This window comes from Stegodyphus dumicola, chromosome X1 (assembly GCF_044657685.1).
Source record: "Stegodyphus dumicola isolate Sdum_Otavi_A_Nest chromosome X1, ASM4465768v1".
NCBI lineage: Eukaryota > Metazoa > Arthropoda > Arachnida > Araneae > Eresidae > Stegodyphus > Stegodyphus dumicola.
The window spans coordinates 47,009,938-47,035,749 of NC_140780.1; the positions used below are offsets into that span (position 1 = coordinate 47,009,938).

A 25,812-nucleotide genomic window follows, 5' to 3' on the forward strand; every position below is an offset into this window, starting at 1 on the left:
CTTTTGAAATTAAGTATTTTGCTCAATTTTTGCCACCAGAAAGTCAAACATTTTGGGTGTTTTTTTTTTTTTTTTTTTTTTTTATTATTATTATTATTATTATTATTATTATTATTATTATTATTATTATTATTATTATTATTATTATTATTATTATTTTTATTTTTATTTTCATAAAACGAGTATAAAATTTTCCGGAAACATAAACACAGAGAACAGGACCGTATAAAGTTTTAAACTTCGTAATTTTTATAAAGCTGATATTTTCAAATTTAAAAATGTCAAAACTTGAATCTTTCCGTCATTTAAGTGGTTGCGAGAATAAAGGTCGAGTAAGGACTTTTATATATATCATAGAAACGCTTTATTCAATTGATAACAATAATACAAAAATTTTCGGAGAGAGAACACAAACGGCCATGAATGCTTCGTATTAAAAATATGTGCAAGGAAACTGGTGGTAAGTGTTCCGTTGCTCATCTCAATAACATTTTATACTAGTCTCACGGCAGATAAAGCAGATCTCATTGAAATTTTGCAGACTTGTGAATGCCAGTTCAACGGTGATGATAGTTTGTACCATCAGGTTAACTCAATTTCATGGAGTCATACAAAAGTAACTAAATGAATACTCCATTAGATTCAAAACCTAATTAACTACAGCGCTCTCCAGATTTAAACCTTACTGAACAAACAACATTATGCAAACTTTGATAGATGCTTGAGTAAGATAAGAAAACAAGGTTGCACAACGGACAGAACGAGTCTGGCGTTATATATCTTCCTGAAGACACGTAACACGTCGTTCCTTCAGCGGCATTTGGAATATCAATAATTAATGGTATGCATGAGAGCGTTACTTAACTAGTTTAAGTTAGGGGTATCTAATGTTTTGGCGCTTGTGTGTAATAACGAAGGAAAACTGATTTGCATAGATTGCAACTGAACGGCAAACTTGGAAGCCGAGGGAAATTAAATATTAATTTTTATTTCAATTTGACATGTGGGGCAACAATTCACTTACAACTCTAATCGTGCCAATTTCACAACGTATATCTTTTTGGTAGCTTTGCTGAAGAATAGAAGCAACACTCGGTAGTTTCACTAGACTGAGATGCGGATGCAAGTGCGTAGTTATCAATATGGAAGCTTATTTAAGAGAAAACTTTCGGCTTTTGAACTTTTGAGTTCTGAATAAGTTATTTCATCATCGTTGTAAAAGCCGTATGACATGGATTAATCTAGAAGTGAGCCAGTCCAGAAAAAATTATTAAGCAATTGCTATTTTTATAACGGAGAGGGGAAATACTCAAATTAAAACGGAAAATCTAGAGGCCATCCTACAATTAAAATTACTAGCTGGCTTTCATATTTTTTATCTTACATATATACATGTATGTATATATATATATATATATATATATTGAATGAACTAAAATCCATTGAAATCGAAAGCAAGTTTTTCTAATACTTGCTCAATAGCTGCAAAGTAAGATAATAATAATTTATTTACTAAGGAAATAATTATTATATTATCTCCTAATATTAATTTAGTAGAATGTATCAAAATGAGGGAACCTAGAAGTAGGAAGTTTAATTCCGAAAATTGTTTTTTAAAAGGAACTTGAATGTAAATCATGAAAACAAACTTTTTAAGGGGACTTGAATTTAAATCATGAATAATAAAAATTCAAAATGCAGTTCATATTCACCTGATAGCACTAATGACATATTTTTCTTATAATTTGTCCTTTAAGTGTTTGTTAATGAATTAATAAGCGTAAAATGCAAAGCGTATTTTTATTTATTTATTTATTTATTTTTCAAATGCCAGTTACATTGGCCGTTAGGCCATTAAACTCCTTGCCAATAGCGCTGAAATCTACAAGAAAATTTTGTTAGTGCTTCACACTCGTCCAAATATTCCACCGTCATTGGCCGTCCACTATTACATAAAACACACAACGGCGAATCAGCTAGTCCAATGCGAAATAAATGATTCTGTAGACAGTCATGTCCCGTCAATAGTCTAAGAGATGCAACCGCAACTGTTCGCGGGTAAACGTATTTTTATCATCTGTTAAGAGCAACGTCTAACCGTTTTACGTCTAATGAATGATATTCTAGACATTGAGAGGAATAATGTGCTTTGAATATACATTACGTATATACGAAGTAAGCGAGAAACTTTTTCTAATATAGTAGTTCCCAAATATTTTATATCTAAGGGGATAACTTTTTCATGTGCAAATAAGCTGCAGTTTACCACCGTATGTTTTGTATTCTAGTACCATTAAAACACTTTGCAATATTTACTGAAGAGTTGAAATTCAGTATTTATTGAAGAGTTGGCTTAATGGAAAAAATGTCTTACGTTAAAATGGAAAAAATGTCTTACGTATAAGGAAGTTAAAAGAAAAAAGAAAGGCGAGTTACTTTTGCAGTTTTAGCCACTCAGCCGTTACTCTGTTGTACAAACGCAGCAGCTATAGCTGGCTCTAGATTGTATGAATAAACGCAGGAATGGCAACACAAGCTCGTAAAATCGAAAGACACTGTATAGGAATGTTTTCTAATTGACCATACATTTCTTGGGACCAAGACAACGCAGTTAGCTCCTAAAATATATAATTCAGAAATGCGAATTTCGTAAAAAAATAGCGAACCGCACCCAGTGGCAAAGTGGTTAAGACCGCTGAAAGTTCGAACCCATGTGAATGGGCTGGCTGCATGGTTGGTTTTTTGTAGTTTTCCATATGTGTATCGCGAATGCGAGCCAGCAGAAAGTCCTCCAATGAAGGCATCCCTTCTTATAGGCCAACAGCCAGATTCAAATAACCTGTTCTAACCAACAGGACAAATACGAAGCTGATACTGATACTAGTTATGAAGTTGCTTATGTGGCCCCGGAAGGGGCATTCATAAGCTAGAGAATAAAATTAAGAGTTGAAAATAATTTTGTTTGTTTTCTTTGATTATGGCAAACACGCTAGGGCTATCTGCCTAAGGAGAGGGAAGCCTTCATGAATCACTTTCTTAGGGAAGCTGGCTTTTATCCACGTTGCACATGCTTAAAACCATACAAACGACATAGAGGCAGCTCATTCGTTGAGATTTGAACCTGGGTCGAACTACCAATGTAAGTTTTACAGACATTTAGTATTTATTTTGACTCTTTCCTCTATGCCTCGTTTCATCACATAGTCGACCAGATCAGATTATGCAGATATTATGGTGAACGGCGCAGCTTAAATTGAGGAGAAGAATCGTTATCGTAGTCTTGTTGTAGAAGCGACCCAGAGTGTGTTTAGCCTCGCCTATGATTACTGGAGTTTCAGCCAGTTATTGTATTATAACGTATTAGCAAATGCTTATTCAAGATTTACTTTATTGTGTTGTAGTATTTTGAGCTCAACTCACCAGCGGTGAGAAAGTAAAATTTTCAGTTAGCTTAGTCAGTTAGCTTTTCAGCTACCTCTCAGTTCCACATTTTAAGCAACTGGCGATAGAGGTAATATTTGAGAGTGAGTGTGATAGAAGATATTAACTAGGTAATAAGTCACTCCGTCCCAGTCGTTATAATTTTACTGCTAACTGGTGAGCCAAAGAGCTGAATAGAGAATATTCAGTAACACTACCTATTAATTAGTCGCCAGGTGGTATGAAAATAATAAGGCAAGGAAAAATTCACTATATGCATAATTTTTCGCTAAGTACATGATAGTCACATACACATTAAATACTACATGTTCATACCACTCAGTGGTCAGAAGTGAATTTTCAGTTTGAAGAATGGGTTTCCGAAGACAGAGATAGCCTTATGTTCCTTGCCACTGTAAAATTCATGGGCTTGTTCTGATTAGGTCAGCCAAGTGAAATTAGTCACACCAACAACACGCAAATATATAATTATATATAATATATATGTGTTTATGAATAACATTGTTATTTAAACTTTTAAGTAAGTTCGACAAGGGGAAGTCAAAGAGTATGCTGACCACGGCGTTTTCCCTAATTCTATAAAATTATAAGGAGTATGCATTGCATGTAAATTTGCATCATGTACAGCGAATAATTATTATTATATTTCAAATTATTTAACAGCTCCAGAAAGTTTTATATATAATGCATCAAGTATACAGAAAAAAAGAATCGCCGGAATTGTTTTTCAACAAAAGAAATAAAGTGCTATAATTATGGAAATATTTGCATGAGCAATCAGAAATACTGTTTTAATAGTGAATTAAAAGGAAGATCTCAAATCATCTAGTTAAATTTTAGCTATTTTACGTTCACATAATGTAACAACATTGCAATCTGAAGCCTCACATTTATTCATAATAATTATTATTTTTCAGAAATCTAAATTTTATTTTGTGAGCTTTTTTTAAGTGGGCTTTCATCGTATGGGCTTCAATCATTCAATCCTCTACGTAGCTGCTGTTGTTCATTGTTTAGTTTATTACAAATTCCGTGAACCGTTGGCGGCTTCTTTCTTTTGACCCAACCGTGTGAAAGAAGCAGTTAAAGAGAAGAGAGCCTACTTTTATTATTTTACTCCTTTGGAAAATCTGGAAAGAAAGTGAGGATATATTATTGCCCCAACAAAGCGCTGGCTCAGATAAAACGTTTGATAGTTATTATATTAAGTGCTTTAAAACACAGAATAAAAGTGAAAAATGGGAAACGGTTCATTTTCGATTTATCCCAGAAGGAAAAAAATGTGGATTATAGTGTAGAATTTCTTACTTTTTGAGTCAACACTCAGTTTCTTCTAGATCAACCGAAAGGTCCCGGAAAAATAAATTATTTCATATTTCTAAATATCATAAAGGATATCAGAGGCATGACTTATACTTAATGCCTGATTTCGACTTATCAAGAAAAAAAGGTCAAGAGAATAATTATATAGCAACTTGAGAAAAATAGCATCTTATCGAAAATTTCAAGTTGAAGAACTTCGACTTTTGAGAAAGGTGAACATTAGTTCGTAATATGAAGGAAATTATGCATTTTGGCAAAACCGTTGAGTTATTAAAGTTGGAGTGAGCCCAAGTTCTACCCTGCACATAGCGTAATCTTATAACATACTCTGTTTTCAATATAATAAATCCTTTGGCATTTGTTTATTTTTCAATACCGGTAACTTCGTTTGGCACTATGGTAATTTTGGCTGAGAAATTGCTTTATGGATTCTGTACTACCTTTATATCAGTAATGCACTCTATTTTCTTAATGCAAACTTCTCTAACGGTCAGTGAAATGATAACGAAAAAAGCACACGAAAATTATCTCAAACATCTCGAAGTTAATTGCTTGCAGTATGAAATTCTCACCTATGCTCGAAAGAGAGAAACAGCTAAACATTAGTACCTCGAAAACTGGCAGCGAAGAAGCTTCTGTATTGCGTCAGTCCATAAATTAGTACGCATTTTTTGGTAAATTTTTAATTAATATAAAAAAACACAATTTAACATTTTAATCAATTATATATTTTCCTCCATTATCTACAATGTCTCGCCATCTTACAGGCAACATTTTTATGCCATTGCTGTAGAAAGACTCTGACTTTGATGCAAAAAAACTTGAAAGTTCATTGTGTACATCCTGTTTAGAATTTAATTTTATTCCCAGTAAAGAATTTTGTAAGGCACGAAATAATTGAAAATCACTTGGGGCAATATCTGGGGAATAAGCAGGATGTGGTAGTCTCCCAATTAAATTTGTAGAGTCATTAGGTATTTTTTGGAAGCCGGACAGATGAAAAATTAACGCCGCCTTCGCCGGGAATAGAACTACGGACTTCTGAAAATACCGGCCCAGCGTGCAAAACCACTACACCACGAAGGACACTTGGAAAGCGGGAGAAATACCTTATAAATTCACTAATTTTTTGCAGCGTTGTTCGAACCGTATGCGATCTAGCGTTATCATGATGAAACAACACTTTCTTGATATTCACCAATCGTGGCCGTTTTCTGATCAGCTCTGGGTTTAGACGGCAAAGTTGTTCACTATAAACTTCTAAATTAATCGCTTGATTTGGTTCTAACAGTTCAAAACGTCCTATACGGGGTTCATCATCAATGCTGCTTTTTCCAACTTTAAATTTTTTAAATCCTTTCTGGGCAGTCCTTACACTAATAGTGTGTGCACCATGTACACTATTAATTTTTATCGCTGCAAACCTAGCAGATTCACCCCACGAAAATAAAAAATGTAAGCGCAGCACGTTTGTACTGATGATCTATATTCATCTTCTATGGGTACTAAAATAGTTCGATATGTACGTAAGTTGGTGATGAACTCAATAATATGTTAGTCAAACGATGACAAATTTCAACAAGTTCAAAACTGTATTGTTTAAGTAAATGCGTCATAGTGTAATTCCACGCATACTCTTAATGCGCACAAACTTATGGACAGACCCCCATAGATTTGCCCCCGTACTACGTAATTACGAACCATGTCTCTTTGACAGTCCTCCATGAAAGCGCCCCACTGTTTAAGCAGATAGCGCTCGTGAGCTTTGTCTTTATCGATTAAGCAAGGCTCACCAGCGGCTGAGCGGTAAAGTCCCTGAGCCCTGGTAGTTCGGTCCGAGTTTAAAATCCCGCGAACGGGCTGGCTGCATGGGCTTTTTCGTGGTTTTCCCCATGTGTGACGTGTTAATACGAGCCAGTTCCCACAGAAAATCATCCACGAAGTCAACTCTCCCTTCTGTGTAGTTCCTTAGGGTGGAACACGTAAATAATAATAAAAATAAAAAGTAAAAATTCGATTAAGAAAGAAAATTTGAACATTAATGGAAGGAATTTTTTTTAATAGATTAATGCGTAATATATTTTAAAGCATTTTCTACTCTACTGAAGCTTGTAGGATTCCTCACAGTGTAATGCTGAATTACTGTTGAACGTAAAGAATCTTAAGAACTGATAAGCGAATAATCGCTTGAGTTCGTGTGACAGGAGACAACAAGATAGAAGGGTAAACTAGCCCTTTATTATTCCAACTAAAGTTTAACAAACTCCGTCTTGGAGTGTACAATAAAGCCGACACTTGGGCTTTAAACTTAAAGAGACTAAGAATAGTACTAAACTAATCTTAACTAAAAAACGATATAGCCGAAGCTATCAAGATTCTAACCGAGTTGGCCCCTTAACGTTAATAGACTGCGAAGCTATTAAGGGCCTAAAGTACGGCCGAGCGTAATAATAGCTTACGAGAGAGTAGTCTAAAAATTCGGACGCGTGCAGACAGAATACCTGGTAACTCTCTCTCTCTAAGACCGAAGAACTTCGTGGTTAAATGCCGCTCTTCCTCAGTATGTATTCAGACGTGATTCTAAAACTACGTTCTGGCCGGAAGTAGTAAGTTGAAGTTAAGAATCGACAGGAAAGGAACTTTAACTCAAAATTTAACTGTTGATAAAATTAACATAATCCTTACAAGCTATAAAAAAAGTTTAAACGTACTTTATCTATACTCTTCCATTCTTACAGATGTCTTAATCTTATTCTGATGAACTCCATAACTGGAAGAGCGTATCTCAGATCAGTGTTTAAGACAATAACGCAAATAAGTCAGAATTAGTATAAACACACTATATGTTTAATGGTACACTTTGAAAAATATACGCTTTGTGTAAATAAATTGTAAGCATTTTCCAAAATGTCTTCAACAGAATTACAATGAAAAATTTTCTTTTGTGAATTTTATACTAAGATATATTTTTCACGTAAAAATTTATTTAGAAAAATATCTGATCAAAGTCATTTTATTCGTCTCGAATGGTAGTAGTATTATTTTCATTACATGAATTTCATATCCTGACAAAACAGAAATTTAGGCCCCTTCACGCACATAAAAGTATTTGTTTGCAGGCGATGCGATGAATAAAATTCATAGCTAATTTTTTTTGTTTTATTTAATGAGTGAAAAAGTTCCTAATATAATTTTCTTAGAATGAAAGGTTTAATCAGTTTTTATGATTTGTACCTAAAAGCAGTTCTTTAAACAGAAGCTTGTAAAATAAGGTGTAACTCGAATTTGTAACTTGAATTTGTAACTTGAATAACTTTTAATAACTTGAATTTAGGAGACGAGCAGCTGCTGAAAATTAATCAGTTATCGGTTATTATCAGTTATTAATCAAAAAAAGAAAGAATTTTAGAGCCAAAACCACACGACATGAAAGAAATGATATTAGTAACAATAAAATCCAAATTTCCCCATAATATGTAAAACTCAACCATCAAACCAATAGAAATACAGAGAAGAGAAATACAAAAATAACTTTAAAAAATGCTGGCATAGAAATGCTATTAAAATCTCTTGACCCCTCGCACTCGCGTCTCCACTTTTTACTAAAGGTTATAAGCACGTAGATTCCACGTATAAAAGTGATTGTGCAATCAGTCTCCATGTGATTTTAACTACTATAAAACTACCAAGTAGTTAAAAAATTATAATGCATTTGTCAGTTTGCTATTTTCCTGAATACCACTAGGAATAACTGATGTCTACTAACTTACGTTGATAAGATGTAACATTGTTATTGCTAAACGTATAAGGCCTTTGCATGTGAACCTTTATAATGCATTAGATTTTTCTGAGTTATCGAAGTATTTTGTCCCTAGAATAATGAAATATAATCTTAAAATGTAAAATGATATTTATGAACTTCATAGTAACATCTACACTGACTACCAATAAGTATTTGGACACCTGTGCAAATGACGATATCTGCGGTCCTAAGGTATGTCACGGACTCCGCCGGTATATATCGTGTAGGAAACAGCATCGGCTTTAGTCGCATGCAAGATGCCTCGCAGTTCGGAGCTCTCTGATTTCGAGAAAGGTATAATTATCGGGTATCACAAATGTGACCGATCCTTAAGGGACAGATCTAGCGATCTGAAGTACCCAAAATCGACAGTGGCCTATGTGATTAAGAAGTGGAAGGTGAGTGGTAATTGTTGGAATGTGCCCCGAGTCGGCAGACCAACGAAACTGCGAGATAGAGACCGACGAGTGCTGTCCAGAGAAATTCGGAAGAACCGCACCCAACCGATGGCCCTCATCCGCGAGGAGTTTCAACAGGCATCCGGGAATATTGTTTCAATGAATACCATCCGTAAGGAAGCACATCTGCTTGGGTTTCATGGTCGTGCTGCTGACCATAAGCCTTTGATCACAAAGTCCAACCGCGCTGCTCGGTTAATGTGGTGCAAAGCACATCGAAATTGGACCGTAGATCAGTGGAAACGGGTTCTTTGGAGTGATGAATCAAGGTTCACCCTTTACCGTTCGGATGGCAGGGTCTGGGTCTGGCGTCTACCTGGAGAACGTTTCCTGCCAGAATGCATTGTGCCAACAGTCAAGTTCGGTGGATGTGGAATTATGGTCTGGGGGTGTTTCTCCTGGTATGGGCTGGGACCCTTGGTCCCCATTCATGGTAAGCTCAACTCCGATGCCTACTGCACTATTTTGGATGACAATGTGCTTCCTACGTTGTGGCAGTTTTACGGGTTGGACCCCTGTTAATGCCAGTTGTCATGTTTCGACGTTAACCAAGGCTTGGTATGGTGCCAATGGAGTTCATCGAATGGACTGGCCTGCCCAGAGTCCAGACCTGAACCCTATCGAGAACCTCTGGGACGAGTTGCATCCCCGAATTCAGTGGTGCACTACCCGTGCAAAATCGATGAAGGAACTTCTATGTCTTCTCCAAGCCGAGTGGAAGAAAATACCACTAGCTGTCATACAAAAACTTGTGGAAAGTATGCCCCGGAGGGTTGTCGCTGTAATTACCTCTCGTGGAGGCTCTACCAACTATTGATTTTGAATAAAGTTAGTTTTTCTTTTCTATCACAGGTGTCCAAATACTTATTGGTAGTCAGTGTACTGTAGCATACGCATTTGCTTTAGTGTTTCTGATATTCCTGGAAGCCTTAGTAAAGTACCTTTCTTGGGGGTATTTTTCACAGGTAGGCCGTCGCGTCATTTTAAATAGCTTAAATGGTTTGAAAATGTTGACCCTCGTAGAAACATCTTGGTGAGAGAGAGAGTGGAGTCAGAGAGTGAGAAATCTAACGAATAAGCTGGTTGTGGTATTATATAGGAATCTGTTTCTGATCAAAGAAACTTAAGTTTGTTAGCTCAAATGCTTTTGCCCAAAATGCTTTTTTGGTCTGGACTACGACATGAACGATGTTGTGTTGGAATATGTCAGGGCGTGAATATCTTCTGCAGAGAGTACGCTAATATCCAAGTTCAATTGCTGCAAGTGTCACGCATATGACATGAAAATTCCGAAAATTTTTTGAAAAGAGAGAGATTCTTGTCATTGAGAAGATTATGTTCATTATCGAAGCAACGGGATGATGATGTTTCTAAAGATGTTTGAGGTTATAATTATTCGCAGCATTTTTTCTTTCCCTATTTCTTTCGGAACCACAGCATTTAAATTTAAATATATGCTTTTAATAGATTATTTCTTAATTGAATTTTATAGCCTATATTCATAAATAAACAATGCAATAAGAATATTGATTAATAAATTATAATCATTCTATGAAAGAAGCCCCACCAGCGGCCGAGCAGTAAAGTTGCTGAGCACTAATAGCTCGGTCCGTGGTTCGAATCTCAGCGAACGGACTGGCTACATGGGTGCTTTCGTGTTTTTTCGAATGTGTAACGCGTATACGAGCCGGTTTCAATTAAACTTTCTCCACGAAGCTATCCCTTTCCTTAGGCAGATAACCCTTGAGTGGTTTGCCATAATCAAATAAAACAAAACCATTCGATGAAAAAGTAGCCCTTTTTTTATAAAGTTTCTGGTATCTTTCAGCCCTTTAGAAGTAATAGCTTTGAATAATTTGATTTGTTTATTCTATCTAAAGGGCCCACCAGCGGCCGAGCGGTAAAGTCGCTGAACACTGGTAGTTCGGTCCGAGGTTCGAATCCCGCGAACGGGCTGGCTGCATGGGCGTTTTCGTGGTTTTCCCCATGTGTAACGTGTATACGAGCCAGTTTCCCTTAGAAAGTCCTCCACGAAAGGCATCCCTCCCCTTAGGCAGATAGCCCTAGTGTGCTTTGCCATAATTAAATACACCACACCACACCTTATTCTATCTAAAAGGCGTATTTAGTTTACACTAGGCTGACTTAAAAAAACTGACTTAAACTGACACTTAAAAAACGGATTGTTTTTGTTTACGTCTCTCACACACACAGCAATAAATTCTACATAGCATATCGGCCATCCCTGCTCAAATCAGATCTTAAAAGAACATTTATAGCTGTAGATACCACCAAAATATGTAGCAGAAACATTCGAAGTTATTAGCTCATAAAAACAGCGCGTATAGCAATGATTGGACTAAAATGAAGCAAAATTTAAGGCACGAAAAATTTATCAGTAATAGTCAATATTTTTCTTGTATGTTATTCCTTAAACAATAGTTGCCAAATGTTTGCTTGTTTCCGAAAGAGTCGCTGTTATCCAACTACGTTGTTAGCTTGCAGTATTGTCTTCGGTAACCTCTCGCGTAGGATGAGTTATTTCATTGACCATCATCCGCCAACAAGAAACTAGATTTCAATGTGTAACTCTACACTGAAGGAGGAAAAATAAAGGGATAGAATGCAAGAAAATAATGCCATCTGCCCTGCCCCGTGTGGCCGAATTGAATGCGGGGCATTTTTTGATGTCTTGGCAGGGTTTCTCTACGGGAGAGCTGCCTCCCCTCTCTCTCTCCGAAGAAGAGGGAAAAAATGAAAATGAAAAAGTTGTACCCTCGTCAACATCATGCAGCTGCCTCGACGTCGAAGTGAAAACATGGCGGCAGTCGTAGATCTGTCTCGCCTCCCACGCTTGCGAAGAGCTCCCGGACAGGCAGGTACAAGGTAGATTTCGATTGGGGATTTCATTTGGCTATTTATCGCCGCTGCAGGACATCTATAGCACTTACCCTGTAACACGCAGTGCATCTTAATTATGCTTTAAATTCATTCTTATTAAATAACTGTATATATTGGTAATATTATTGCACAAGCACGCTAGATTACATGTGCGAAAGGTGTTCTCACTAATAGTAATTTTTAATGGGTGAAAAGTAATATTTATTTATTTATTTATTATTAATATGCATACACAACTTCGTCTTCTTAACATCTGAATTTCCACATCAGCAAAACCCTGGCGGTGGATAACGTTCGAATACCGCCATTGGTGAGAACGTAGCGAGAAACAGAATTTTAAGGCCCTAGACTAGGGGTCCTCAAACTTTTCAAATTTTGTGCCACGTAAATATGAAACAAAAATATATGTAGCTCCATAAAAGCATTTCGCCATTAAAAATCAATGCATCCTAAATGGAGTGTATGTAATCAAAAAGAATAAAACCCTTTAAATTTATATTATTTAACTATATTTGTAAATGAAACTTTTACATTACAATAAAATATAAATAAGTATATATATATGTAAATAGAATAGTGAGTAATAATACGTATATTAAACAAATAATATAGTTATACAAAAAAAAAAAAAGCAAAAAAGACGCCTGAGTCACAGGCACAGCATTGACAAGATAGTTTAAAAAATATATATACATTCTGTCTTTTTGACATTTTAGATATTAGAAGGTTTAAAAAAAATGGTGAATGTTGTGAAATTTACTCAGTTTTCTTGGAAAAGTCGTCATTTCAAGATTAAAGCTAGAGCAGTAAAAGTCAAAAACTTGAAATATATAGGTGTTTCTGAATAATAAAACTTAAAACAGAATGTTAAAAGGGGCGCAATTTTACATTCATTTTAAACATCCCTTTAATTTTTTTCTGTAAAAATTGCACCACTAAGAATATTGTAATGTACCAGCCAGTGGTACATATACCACAGTTTGAGAACCGGTGCTCTAGACGGCAGAATTTAGAAACGGCAGAGACTGCACCGGACAGCAGAAAACAAGCGTTAGTCTTGCTACCCCGTGAATTATTACTTTTTTTTAGAAACTTATGTTTGTATATCCGTTCTAGATGAACCTTATGATTTTTTTTTTAATTTTCACTTTAATATGTACATAATTTATATTTAAAATCAGATTCGAAATGTACATTGAAAAAGGGCATTCCTTAGAAGGTCACGAGAAACAAAAATTATAATTTATTTAAACATTTTACGCTTCTGTCTGTTTAGAAAACTGATACCAGTTAAATTTGGAGTTGTCAGTATGCAATGATTAATTAAATCGGTTAGACAAAAAGATCAGTCTATGATAAATATTTATAGAGTTTTTGAGATACGAAATTTTCATTCTTTCGTGTAAAGATTCTGCAGATGACTAGAAAGATATTTAGACCAATTTACAGCCAATGCACTCGTTAATTTACACGCACACACACATATATATATATATTACATAATTTCTCAGCCTTCAACTGATATCAGATAAATTTAACCAAATTGAAAACTGAGAATCAGTTCGAAATAAATGATACAAACCAAAAGAGAATAAATCTCTTGCATCCAGGGCCGGTGTTAGGTATCTTGCGGGTAATGCAATTTCCGTGGATCCTAAATTCTGCTGCCTAGTGCCTCCCCTAAATTCTATTGATCAGTGCTTTCTCGAAATTTTAAAACTTTCCGTTTCTAAATTTTGCTATCGGGGCTTCTCTAAATTCTAAAAACTTTGCCGTTTCGTGCGGCTGGAGCTGGTTTCACCGGCTTTGACGGCGGCCGTGCTTACAGCAGAAGTTCTCGAAATATGGGTTGCAAATCACCGTTGGACAGAGAGGGTTTTTTTTTTTTTTTTTTTTTTCCTAGGAAAGTAAATTTTTGATAGTAACACTGGTATTTATTACTTCTTCCCTTATTATATTATTTTCTTCTATGAAACTCATTTTTTCACACTTTTTCGCAAATAAACTGTATGCAGATGAATCGCATATGTATGTAGATAAGTGGCGAAGCTTAAAAGTCTGGGAAAGAATCGTAAATTATCAATATGTAAAGAAAATATTTTATATGACTGTATAATAATAGTATTATGAATGGAAATGTAAATCCATTTAATTTTAATGACGTTGATGCCGCCAATAATGCGTATTTTTGTTTGTTTTGGCGAAAACAACATTCATTTGGCTGAGTCGTTGTTAAATTCAGTCTGGATCGGGCAACCCTTTTGTGGGTCAGTGAAAAAAAGTTCCCAATACCATCATCTTTCGTGATTCCGTGCGGCTGACAGGTCAACAACGATTGTTCGGCTATTATTGCTTACTAGAGAGGAAGGAAGTCGAAAAATCTTACGAGTCTTCCCCCCCCCGGCACCAGTATTTGGCGAAAACATCGCGGAAAGATTTTGTTGTACACATTTATGTACTACTTGCTTCTAGCATCTGCCTTAACGCGGTGTACCTCCGTTATGTCAATCAGTTTTGCTCCCGATTGCGTGTTGTGTGTTCATTTCTTTGTAATCCCTCTTGCCGTTACTTTTATGGACTTGTTTATGTAACGAGCAAAAGAGCTGCAACTGGATGCATGGCAGCTGATTGGGACATAGTTACGGTCCTATCAAAGCCTTATTCTTTCACTTTATGGGGTTTGTGAGAAGAGCGTTTACAATTTGCCTTAAAAAAATTTAACCCTCATTTTACGAAAAGGAAAAATCCACAACAAGGAATAATGTAACCTAAAAGAATAAAAGAGTATTCTACGTACTTTAAAATAAACATATAACGGATGGAAAATCAACCGTTTTACATTTTATTGCTAAAAACTTTTTTTTTATTATTATTATCTGAATTTTTTTTCATGTCCTAATCTTTAAATTTGGAAGAATGAAAGAAATAAAAAATTTTTGGTCATGAATAAGTAAATTAATTCAAATTATTCCTCTCAGACATTTCGCAAATACCGAAGAATAAAGGTTTCCTTATGTGGAAGAGAATAATTTCGCATATTAATAAGTTAAGCTGCATATTATCCGAATTTCCTCCACTTAGTTGTCATTCATAAGATGGCAAATTTGAATTCCGCTTAATCCATTGTTTGCAGCCTGTTAAATTATTTTTTTCAATTCTGATGCTATAAAACCGCGAGATTTATTAGCTCGTTCATTAGAACTAGATATTTCTTGTTTACATATGTGTAATATACAAACTATCCTTCAGAAACCGATAATTAATAACTCATTCTACATAAGATTTTATATAATACTTTTTGACGGTATATATTATTGTAATTTGAATCATTTCAAATTACGATTTAGGAAACAGCAACGGAGCATTCTTAGGAGCCAGTTTCAGAGGCAATATTCGTAATTTTGTTAGACATCTGTTTATTCAGCCAAAACAACTTCTGTATATTTGCTAGTCCTAAAACAATATGCTCAAATCTATCAGCAAAAATTCTTGATCAATATGTCCAATTATATATTAGTTTTTCACCATTTTGCATGTGTTCTCTACATAATGTATATTACTGTCTCACAATATGCCATATGTAATTCAGGCAAATGTTTTTGTTACGTCTAAAAACAGTTGCATTCCCGCATCAGTATCTTTAATTTATAAAAAGTTTAAGAAAACTATTAGCAACAAAATTTAATATTACTCGAGCTATATTCTCGTGACTAAAAACGTTTGGAGAAAGAAGGAAATTTTTCGAGGAAAGATATAGATGAAGTTGATTCTAAAATCCGTTTCTTGGTTTTCTAAGTAGTTTTTAATTTTATTAGCCCAAAAGAGACATGAGTCCCGAATGGAATATTGTAGTCTCGAAATGACATTTTGCGTTGAATAACTATAAACGGTGTATCACTTTTCAAGTTATTGCCACCAAATATTATCGCCCTGCATTATATTTAAAGTAATTAAATAATAAAGAATCTGCATGAATGTATGTATGTTTCTCCCATTGTAAAAAAAGAACGGTACCTAAAGCCATCGAATTTTGAACAGTGCTGTCCTTCACCCGAACATGGGCACCCGGAAGCCCGAATTTCGATTTTCAAATTTATTTTTATTTTCTATTTCATATTTTGTAATAACGAATTTTTTATTAACAAACTCAACGATTTCAAAGCGAGCAGTGGCAAACACTGTATGAAATAACACATTTTTATCTGTCCATCGGAAATTCTAAAAAAATGCTATTTTTAAATATTTTGTGATTTTGCCTATGTGGCGTAAGCACCAAGAAAGTGATATTTAATAAATAAAGTAAACGAACAAAACGTTAATAGTAAAAAGATAAAAACAAAAAATCTGAAAGCTTTCAGATTTTATATTATACCCAATGGGGCGTTTTTTTAATGTTTTGTGTGTCACCTTTATATATTAAATATTATGTTCTTCGCATTTAAACTATAAAATTCAATTCAACAGCAATATCACAAAATAATTTTAAAAGCGCACATCTTTAGAATTTTCGATGCACAGTCTCGCGCGCTGCAGATAAAATTGCTTTTTTTCCTTGCAGTGTTCCCGTTGCTCGCTTTGAAATTGTTGAGTTTGTTAGTCAAAAATTTGTTAAAGTGTTACAAAATATGAAATAGTAATAAAACAAATTCCAAATGTAGGCTTCTAGATGCCCATATTCAAGTGGAGAACTACCTTACTCAAAATTTGATGTCTCTAGCTACCGTTGTTTTTTCACAGTGCGAGAAACATGCATACATTTATGCAAATTCTTCGTTATTAAATTTCTTTAAATATAATGAAGAGTTCCAGTATTTGGTGGCAACATTTTGAAAAGTGAAACGCCATTTATAGTGAACCAACGCAAAATGCCAAAACTAAATTAATAGCCCTTCTGGGAAAATTACCTCTTTGGGCTAAAACGTTTTGTAAAGCCATCCTAGTTAAAAAACTGAACATTGATATGATAAACTGAGAAAAGACTGAAAAAAAAAAAAAAAAAAAAAACATAAAAATGTATACCAACGCTTAACGTTGCGTCGGGAATTTTATACGTATACTACTATGCTGCTTTTAAAATTTTTGTAACTTTACTGTTGAATTGTATTTGGCACAAATGCGAACAAAATGATGCTTAATAATAAAGCTAAAGAAGACAAAAACAAAATTATGCTTAATAATAAAGCTAAAGAAGACAAAAACAAAATTATGCTTAATAATAAAGCTAAAGAAGACAAAAACAAAATTATGCTTAATAATAAAAGAAGTGGAAGAAACTTAAAAAGAAAGAAAGCTCTTTTCCAGGCATTCTCTAGCAAGTGAAAATGAAATTGTACGTACAGTATGGCTAATGGTGATGGTCTGCCAAGGAAACCAATTGTGACTCATGACCCTGCAGGCCAAAAGATATCGAAATCGGACAGCGGACAACACTGCTTTTGATATAAAGAGTGGTAAAGACGTGCTCTCATCTCACTAACATCAGTTAAAGAAATCATTGGGGATTGCCTTAGCTTTTTATGGGGAGGCATTATCACGAGAAGACAGACGGAGCTTCACATTTTCGACAGAGGTTCACTTCCCGGAGATCGATACTGTGATGAAGTTATCCTTCTTCACGTGCGTCTTTTCCGGGTGCCATTGGACCCACTTTTATTTTTATGGATGACGATGCACGGACTCAATTCTATTAAGGAGCTCCTTGAAAAGTTAAGATAACTACAGAATGGACTGGCCAGCGTGATCCCCTGATTTAAAGTCTATTGAACATATGTGAGATGCAGGACGATTGGCGGAACGATCTTACCCTACAGAAAACTCTATAGTTAGACAACTGAGACAGATATTCCTTGAAGGATGGGAACTCTTACCTCAGAACTGTTAGATAATCTAGTTTTTAATATCAACAGACGGCGCAATACAACCATTGAAATTTGGAGAGGTCATTTCTCTTATTAAGGCTCTTTGGTTTATTGTTCTGTCTCTTGGCTGGACTTTTTGTACAAACGCCATTCTATCAATAAAGTCTTTTTCTGTTTGTTCCGAAATGTATACTACCTGTTATTTTTTTTCTGTAACATTTTCCTCGTCCTTTAAGTACTACATTTTGCTTCAGTAGTATAAATTTCATGCCTCTCAATCGAATTTTGCAAAATTACAGATAAAATCAGAAACTTTTTTTAAAGTTTTGCATACTCATGTGTAATGAAATTTGATAAATATATTAAAAAGCCAACTACTCAAGTATTGCCTAAGTTGAGATGGCTTCTTAATTTGTCCTCGTGCTTTACACAAATGGTGTTTAATGCTGAAAATTAGCAGAAAAGTAACTCAGATTTCTTAAAAATTAAACACTGAGTTTCGCTTGATAATCGCTACTTGCATTCAGATATAAAATCTTAAAGCAGAATTCCTGAGTGAAATCTGAGGCATGAAAATATGCAGTTTTTTGTTATGCTCATTGGCTAAAACTTGGTTTTGTGAAATGGAATTCAATAGTAATCTCTCAACCTTTTTAAATGGGAAACTTTATTAGATGTCCTCTTCCCAAGGTATGAAGACTTCTGTGGTGTATGAATCGGACAACATTTTTCGTGCAGTTGCTTTTACGAGTAGAAAATATTACTCGTGTAGCTGGTTGTTTTTCTACGTTTTTCTGTGCAGTTGGACAACACTACTTCGCGCAGTTCAATTATTCCCACGCTTTAGTTCTTTGCATTTAAAGGACTTGTTCTGATCTAGGTTAAGGACAGACTCTGATGGGCCATCTTTAAGGTTGTGAATAATCCTTTGACTGCCTTTGTATATACATATAAATAACACCATAAAGTCACTTGAGTAGATTTTATGAAACTTAGTCAATGTATAACAACACTCATCAAATCATTATCGGTCAGATTTAGCATGTGCGTGCCTGCTCAGTCAGTTTTTAGATCTGTTCGTACAAGTGTGGATTTAACAAGTTTGAATTTGTTTTACTTGTATTTTGATCGATTTTTAATAGCTAGGTTAACAATACGGACTACTTCCAATCCCTAATATAAAATCATGTTCTTAGATTTCACGTACTAGTATGTATCTCAAATCTCTTTTTTAACATGAATAATGGAAGAATCGCAATAATACACTTTAATTCGTGTCTTGTACACTGATGCAAGGCAAACGTATGAGTGTACAAGACACGAATTAAAGTGTAGGCATTGCGAAAGAATCAATAAAAAATTACCCTGAGGTTACCAGTGAGCTTTACCATACAGAAAGAGAATAACTTTCATTAAGAAACAAATATTCTGTACGTGTCTTATATGAAACTTCCTGACTTCAAGAGAATGCCTTAGAGTGATACGATTCGTACGTGATATTTCTGGAAACAAGAACAAGCATTTCAGTAAATCTAGATTACTCAGTTTTAAAATAATGGAGATTCGCTGACATGTCATGGAGATATTTCTGTTTTTTTATTGATTGAATTATTTAATGTTTATGATCATAACGAACGTTACATTTGTTTACACATTACATCAAGAACTTCAGCTGAACTTCAAGATTGGTTTGGTTTATTAATTACGCCAAAGCACGTTAGGGTTATCTGTCTAAGAAGAGGGATGTCTTCGTGTAGAACATTTTAAGGAAAACCAGCGGATATCCACCTTACACATAGAAAAAAATCACGAAAATGCCCATGCAGCCAGCTTTACCGAGATTCAAATTAATGTAGATTCCACTAGCCGCCGAGCGGTAAAGTCGCTGAACACTAGTAATTCGGTCTGAGGTTCGAAGCCGGGGGAGCGTGCTGGATGCATGGGCATTTTCGTGGTTTTCCCCATGTGTTACCTGTATACATGCCAATTTCCCTTAGGAAGTCCTTCACGAAGGCATTCCCCCTTAGGCTGATAGCCCTCGAATGCTTTGCCATAATTAAATAAACCAAACCAAATTCGGATCGAACTACCGCTGTTCAGAGCTTGGCTCCTGAGCTTCAAGAATCTCAGTATTTGAAATCGGTTTTTTAGGTAGGAATCAGTGTAATTAGAATTTTATAATTGCTACGTACGAGCTACTTATCTAATTTTATACTTGTATGCGACAAAAATGTCTTCAGAAATTTGGACAGATTTTCCATGTTTCTAATAAGCTGAACATAGTAACCCGCGTCGTATAGGAATTAAGTTATTAACAAGTTTCCGCCATTCACATTCATAAGACATTGGATTTATGTTATTAATTGAGATTATTTATTAATAAAAAGGCTTGAGATTCTTATGTTATTAGTGTCTCATCCTATAAAATATTTATTCATTAGAACATACAAGGTTATCCAAATATGCGAGGTACTAATGAACTTTTGCCGGCAGCTAGAAAAGTTGGCTTATAAGTCCTGTCAGGTTTTCTCAATGCGCGACATGAATAAATACATGCTTAAGAAAGCCTTCAAAAAGTTTATTTCTCTCTATGGTAGACATATAACCTTTGACTCTTTTATCGTAAACAACCAAACAGTCTGTCTGTAGCAGTATATGCTCTAAATGCTAAATGCTACTCCTCTCTAGAAAGGTAATTTTATGCTTTTTTTGACCAATGGCCAGTTTTACTAACGATGGGTTTATTACGCTGGAAATTTAACAGAAGTTGATTTTTAAGCCAAAGAGAGAAATTCCTATTTTATATTGTCTCAAGCTTCAACGAGATTGATTTGCATACCATAATACACTTGATCAACGCCCTAAGAAAATGCCCTATTCTGCGTAATTGAAACGTGTTAATCTTTTCTGAATTGTGGAATTCATTGTCGTTTAATTCCGGTTTTGCTTGAATGCTGTTTTACGATAACCAGAAAGATAGTAAACATTCCAATAGCAATAAATCAGCCCGACCCCTTCAAAGACTGTAAAATGTTTATTGGAAAAGTTTATTGAAATTTTTTTGAGTGAAAACGTTCCAAGCGGTTTATCATTGTTCTTGTGTTTTTTCCACGGATTCTCCTCATTCGGTGTACTCTTTTTGTTTTTAAGCTTCCAAGTATTTGTGTGGAAAACTTTATTTTCCAATTGTGTCTTTTCTTCAGCATGAGAAACGTCATTGTTTACTTGTCAGTGCCAAATTCTTTTACCTGATCAATCTCACATCGTAATTTTTTTTTTTTTTTTTTTTTTTTTTTCTTTAATATAATTGCTTTTGTTCAAATTTGTTTTTTGACAATGTCATCTGTTGTACTTGCTGAGTTACCAGTTGAGCCTTTCTTTGTCTGTTATTCACGATAAGACTAACAAAATGGGTAATGGCCTAAGTGTTTAAAAAAGTGTCAAATGCCAATCAATCACGCGTCTTTCGTGCCATGAAATGAACTTACTTAAGCAAAAAGGTAAAAAGATTTTTGGTAAAATGTAGGTCGCCAACGACCTCGATTTTTGCCTTCATCTCGCGTAAAAGACGAAAACAACGGGCACCCTCCTGTTCCACAAACATGAGTTGATTCTGCTCAAATCGCCACATCCATGTTATAGTCTCCAGTGCGCGTGCGACCTTGGCCCCGTACGTGTCACCTCCACTCCAGATGAGCCGTTGAACAAACCCCCCTCCCCTCCTTTCCAGCCGAGGGTAACCCCAACGCATCGATTGTTAAACGGAACCGAAACCACATACTTAGCTGTGTACGTGGCATTCCGGGAAAAAAGTTGGAACGATTATTCGGGACAACCGCGGGATCGATCAAGTAATTGCATGCCATTTATCAATTAAGAGACCCGGACCACACCCAGCGCTTTCAGGGCTACGCCGACATTCCTATAACCCAGGAAGCCACCGGAGACATCAGGTAAAGCCTAAAGGGGGAGAAAAAAAGGAAACAAAATACATTTCGCTACTTTAATAAACGGGATCTAGGCGAAGAAGCAACACGTCGACTCATTTCAAAGCCTTTCCAACTATTGGTTGCTAGGTTTTTTGCAAAAGCCTCTGCTAAGCTTGGGAGGGTTTTTTTTTTTTTTTTTTTTTTTTTCTTCTTCGTCTCTGCGAGGAGAAAGTAACTAAGAAGTAACATTAGTGGCATAATTATATAACTTAAATGTTGGTAACAGCTGTATACTTGTCGCTACTTGAACTGAATACACAGCTCATCCGCTCTCGAGGTAAACATCAAAACCGTTAGACCACAAAGATACACACCAGCTTTTAAATTTTCAGTTAAGCATAGGCACAGAATGTCTTTTATCATATGTTTTAGAAAATAAATTTCTCTTATTCTAACTAACAGAAGACAGATGATACAGATTTGCTAGATTCCATTGTTTTTGCGCATTATTTTTAAATCAGTTTTTCGCATCTTACTTTTCCTATTTTTAATTTCTTTCCTTTTTCTCATTAATACGTTGTATGCTCACTTATTAAAGTTTAATATTGCTCTGAAAACATTCTTTTTGAAAGGGTAAAAAGTATTTTCTAAGAGAAAAGATCTACGAAACGTCTTCCAAAATGCAATCAGCCTGAAAGAAATAAATTTGATTTTACTGACGTATAGAAAGCGATTGCAGATTGCACGGAAATATTATTATTATCATCAAAAGTCAACGGAAACAGTAAAATGTATTGAATAACAAAATAAGATAAAGAGAATGGAAATAATAAAACTGCTATCTTATAACAGAATCCACACGGAACTTAACAGTGGTGTGAAATTAGCTAATTTTTAATTAAACGTAAATAAGAAATCACCGTCTGTGGTATCTAACCCCATTATATGATGTTGCCTTTGCACACTAATTGATAAACTCTTCAGAAATAAAGTTATCAGTAACTTGGAAGCAAAAATAAAAATGCTTGCTGGTTTTTACATACTTGAGAAATTTTTACTTTATTTTTTACTAGTAAATGTCTGTGCGTGACAGTATTTTGCGTAAATAATACCATAGTGTGTATACGACATAGGCTAAGTTGTCCGCTTTAGCAACATGACGTGTTCGGAGATACTTATTTTCTCATGCAACAAACATAAAATTGCATTTTACCATTTCAGATTAAAAAACTAGGTAGTTTTTTAACAGTTTTACCTAAGGTAGAGTTATTACGTATTATCTTTACAGCATATAAAATAGTTTCAAAAATGACGTCGCGGTCGTTTATGCCACTGACAATTCCGTGTAATTTACTTTTATTCCAGAAATGGAAATTCTACCATGGCAATAATATTCATGAAAATTCCTTAACTTATGTAATCTAAGTCCTGGAAAAGTAGAGATAATTTGCTGAGGTTAAAGAACATGTTTATTTTCAATGGAATTATATATTAAGCAACATACGAAAATTTTATTAAAAAATTAACTGATTTAGAAATATTGCCCTAATACCCAAAATACCACGTTATTTAACAGTTTTAAACATTAGGGTTGTCATTAACTACAGTAATGAAGCGAGAAACGTAAAGGCAGGCACGTTATTCAAATATTACGAGATCATTCTATACTATTCTTTGTTTTCCCTGGAGAGTGCAATCCTCCTTCAGTTTCTCTATGTGTCTGGTACTTTTAAATTTATTCTTCTTTCAAAATGCCGCATGTAAACAAGCTGTGGCTTGAAGGACATATTTTTGCTCTTACCGAAGAAAAATATGCCTATTCCATAATTGGAAAACGTAGTGAAATGCATGATATTAAATTTTCTAAGTGCGAAATAAGCAACATTATTAATCGGAAAAGGAAAAACCGCTAGTCATTGCGTCTGCATGGAAAGAAGACTCCAACCAATACCCAAAAAAAGGTACGTACTTTTTCTAATGTTTCTAAAGTTAAATCATTGGAAACAAGAGAAAATCCGCCGACCCAGAAATCGATTGCAGTCTTTAAAGATATCTGTAATAACAATAAATAAAATAATAAATTAAGATTTACAACTTAAAAAACATAAATTTCACTAACTTTTGCCGAGACACGTAACGCAGAACAGTTTGTAGAACCCTGTATGAAAGCCATTTAGGAGGAGATACGTAGAAATACACTATGACCCTTGAGGAAGCATGAGTTTACTTAAATGACTTGAAAAAAAAAAAAAAAGAGTTAAAAAAAATGTACGATCCTGGTTCCGTCAATACAAAGAAAGTTTCAGGAAGGACGAATTCCAAGAGAATCATGATTGTCTCATGATTCTCTTGCAATGGTAAATATAAAAAGCGTGGAAAAAAGTGCTAAAATCAACTCAACGTACTGTCGAGAAAAAGTTTTACGTCCGATATTCACAGAAGAAATTCCACTTACTTTTCCCAGTGACTTTATAAGGTATTTCTCCCGCTTTCTTAGCGTGCCTTCGTGGTGTAGTGGTCTGCACGCTCGACGCGTATTCGAAGAGGTCCGTGGTTCGAGTCCTGGCGAGAGCATTGCTTATTTTTGATCTTTCCTGCTTCGAAATAACCTAATGTCTTTACAGTGGCGCCCGAACTAAAAATGGTGGTAGATGATGACTCTCTACCATCTGGATTTGGCGATTGGGTCCCCTAAAACCCCAGTCGCCCTTTAAAAGAGGGAGCATATAAGGTATTTCTCCCGCCTTCTTAGTATGCCTTCGTAGTGTAGTGGTCAGCACGCTCGACGCAAATTCGAGAGGTCCGTGATTCGAGTCTCGGCGAGGGCATTGCTAATTTTTTATCTCTATTGTTTTGAAATAACCTAATGTCTCTACAATTCAGAATGTAAAACTTCACAACAAAGACAAAACAACAAGGCATACTTCGAGATGTATAACTGCATTCCTTGAGAAAATGAAGACTGATATAGGCATTGCATCTATTCCTTTTCAAAATTCTTGCGAAGTTTCAGCTATGAACTATTGTGCCTTTGGTCTCTTGAAAAGAGCTCGTTTTAAGCGCAAAACCATCACGATTAATGGACTCTAGTAGACGAGGTACAGAAATGAATACCGCTTGAAATATTACGAAGAGCCCTTCTGTTATGGAAATAACGATGCAGACTTACAGTCCTGAAAAAAGGCTATGAGATCAAACATTTAAAAAAACTGCTCTTTACATTTTAAACATTAGTTAAACGGCTTCGAAATCGTTCTAAAAATATGTAAACACTCTCTGTAGATGTACGAAGTGATAGTTGTTTGGTGTAGGAAGACATATGAATGCATATTTGAGATTCCGGAAAGCTAGGAAGCCGTATTCACGACTGAGAGTTTAAAACCGCTATCACCAGACTTAAATTCCTATATTCAAATAATTTAACCTAACCTGACCGGAAACCCATTTATGTTAGTGTAACGTGCATATATAGATGTAATCTATTCATACGCCAAGTGCAAGGCTCGCCGTGTTGTCAGATTTTTTTTTAATTTGGAGGCCATATTGCAGTTGAAATTAATCGCACACTGTAATGTTTATACCTTTCGGACCATGGCCTCCGCTAGAATGTGTGTTACTTCCAATGTCATTTTTCTTCTTTCTACATTTCTAAATTCAGCTTTTGTTTCAAAGAACATTTTATCAGTGGATTTTATGCTCTGTTTTTTCCAGCTATACTCGATAGGTTTTATATCTGAACCTTAATCAGATTCTTTGAATATTTCAAGACTTTTAATCAGCAGCCGAAGCCATACATTCATGGCAATATCCTCAGTGTCTTTGTCTGTAAATAAAATTTGGAATTCAGGTTAAGAAGTATATTAAGTTAGCTTTTCTCGGGAAATTTCACCCTATTTCAGTATTCATAACTCTTTATTCCTCATAAAGTTTGGGAAAGAAACCTGACTTTTTTTTTTTAATTCAATTGGTTTAGAATTTTTAACTTACCACCCGGCAGCTGTACGGATTCTTTCGACTAATAAATACTCTGCATGTTTAGGAAGTCTCAGATTATTTTATACAATATTTTGTGCTTAGGACACCTTGGCGTGTCTCCGAAG

The 25,812-nt window shown here is 35.1% G+C and overlaps 1 protein-coding gene and 1 non-coding gene across 7 annotated transcripts in view; both read left to right on the forward strand.

Moving 5' to 3' along the window:
• Nucleotides 1-25,812, forward strand: part of LOC118205332 (myocyte-specific enhancer factor 2C-like) — a 523,715-nt gene that overhangs the window by 294,289 nt on the left and 203,614 nt on the right. The gene's annotated exons all lie outside the window — the stretch shown is intronic.
• Nucleotides 24,468-24,540, forward strand: TRNAL-CAA (transfer RNA leucine (anticodon CAA)). The gene has a single exon. It is a non-coding gene; the product is annotated as a tRNA-Leu (tRNA).